This window comes from Archocentrus centrarchus, chromosome 1, assembly GCF_007364275.1.
Source record: "Archocentrus centrarchus isolate MPI-CPG fArcCen1 chromosome 1, fArcCen1, whole genome shotgun sequence".
NCBI classification, from domain to species: domain Eukaryota; kingdom Metazoa; phylum Chordata; class Actinopteri; order Cichliformes; family Cichlidae; genus Archocentrus; species Archocentrus centrarchus.
The window spans coordinates 16,273,744-16,276,230 of record NC_044346.1 but is presented as its reverse complement, the minus strand read 5'-3'; positions in this window follow the sequence as shown (position 1 = coordinate 16,276,230).

Genomic DNA, 2,487 nt, shown 5'->3' with positions numbered 1-2,487 from the left:
TTATCAGGCTGTCCTAAAAGCTCTCTGAAAAGCCTTCAGCTGATCCAAAATGCTGCAGCTAGAGTACTGACAGGGACTAGAAAGAGAGAGCAGATTTCTCACATATTGGCTTCTCTTCATTGGCTCATAATACCGTATCACCCCAATAGAGCACTTTGCTCTCAGACTGCTGGCTTACTTGTGGTTCCTAGGATACTTAAGAGTAGAATGGGAGGCAGAGCCTTCAGCTTTCAGGCCCCTCTTCTGTGGAACCAGCTTCCAGCTTTGATTCAGGAGACAGACGCCCTCTCTATTTTTAAGATTAGGATGACTGTTGGGTTTTCTCTATAATTATTGTAGGGTCTTTACCTTACAGTATAAAGTGCCTTCATGCGCCTGTTGTTGTGAGTTGGTGTTGTAGAAATAAAAATTGAATTTAAAAGGCTGAAACAGTAATGCATCCTAAAAAAAATTAATAATCAACTTTAAAACTCCAGCATTAATAACGGTTAAGTTCAGGGGACAATGAAATGGTATGAAGGGGGCCCCAAATCAACTCTTGCTTAGGGCCCCTTCAAGGCTTGGGCCCCTCTGCTGTAGATGAAGACAGCAGCAGGGACAGGGAGAGGAGCAGCCAGAGATGCAGGCTTTGGAAACCGAGGGACAGAGTGAGCGGGAAAGTGTAGTTCATAAGCAGGTAGTAATGTTAGGATAATACAGGGACTTTAAGGCGATGGAGGTAACGTTAGCTCTATTACATGAGAATGATGAGCAATGGAGATTGATTAGTATCAATATTTATTGGTATTTGCATACTTCCCAAAATCTGGCAGCCACAGCACCTTAATCTGATAAAATAGCAAATGGTCAAGGCAGAGAAGTGTTGGATGAGCAGCAAGTGTCCATTTTAGGCTACATCATAGCATCTTAGATATTTAGGTTAAAGGTTTGTTGAAAGGCTGCACAGTAGTTTGAATTTGTAGCCTCTGTGCTGGTTAAACAGGTTTTATAAAGCACTAAAAGCAAAATAACAGATTAAAAAAAAAAAGCTAAATAAGTAAAAGCTTTGCAATTTAAGCATTACTAAACTAAGTGTAAAAAAAAGTATTAAAGTATTATTAGCAAAATGTATGCCCACATTGAATAAGAGTAAGACAGTGTCAAATGCTTTTAAGACATAGTTGCGGCCGGTCTAAGCCACAAATGCCAGGGCCGATTTTTTGTCCCAGTCCAGCCCTGCTGTACAGTACCAAAGACAGAGCAGGAGAGTGAACAGAGTTAGCTAGTACTTTGCTCAGGATACTGTGGAGCTAAGATGACTGCAAATATTAGATATTTATCAGGTTGCCAGAAACACAGCTTCAAATAAATATTCATGTTGCACCACTGGGTGCTTACAGGTTTGCCTACAAATGACTTCATTCAGTGGCAATGCTGTTTACAAGTTGTGTCATTGGACTCAAGCAGCCACACATTAAATAATGTGTTAGCATAAAAAAAAAAAAAAAAACTTTAAAAGCTTCAAAAGTATGTGTTTAATTACTCAAATCACTTTATGATTATTGAAGACCCCATTTGGAGTAATTAGAGGATGCTCCACTTGTTGGTCGTGGCCTGCTGAAGATTTACAGCACCACACCAGCAAACTCAGTTGCAACTGATCAAAAGTGCCTTTGAAGCAGAAAAGAGTCGCGGATAACAGTTAGATCAGCAATTAAAAGCCACATAACCGAGAAACGTATTTTATGGTAAGACAAACAGGAAACCTCTCACAAGCCCGTTTCCCACAGTCACCATTTTAATGTCAGTCTTTACTCTACGCGTTTACACTGAGACTCTGGACAAGAGAGGAAATCCTGTTTATTAGATAGTTCAGAGATTTGAATCCAAACTAATTTTAAAAACACAGATAAATGTTCCTCTTATCATAAACTACTGTGCAAAAGTCTTGAGCCACCCCTCATTTCTTTATATTTTCCTAGAAAAATAGGAAACAGGTGCAGTGATTTATTGAAACATCTGCAAATATACATGGAAACACCGTATATAAGGCTGACTATACTTCTCTGCATTCATGATTCCAACAGTTTTGACGAGCTCTCCAACACCACTGGTTGAAATGCAGCCCAAACCATGATGGAGCCTCCACCCTGCTTTACAGATGGCTGTAAACACTCACCGTTGTACTGCTCTCCTGACCTTCTCCCTACATAGTGGGGAGGATTTGAACCAAAATTTTCAAATTTGGTTACAGCACTCTGTAAATAGTTTTCAGGCCTGCCATTTCTTCTTGTGTCCACCACTTGTCCAGTTTCCTCAAATTTGTTTGAGTGCACACTGCACACCATGCTGAGCTAGTTTTCAGCCAATAGCTCTTTGGGAATCACATTGTTATCTTTGTTATCTTTGTTAGCATTTTTCACAAGTTCAACTAAAGAACTGGGAACAAATTCTGTGTTTTTGCAATAGGATGCTAGTAACAAAGTGCCTAAATATACAATTTAAATG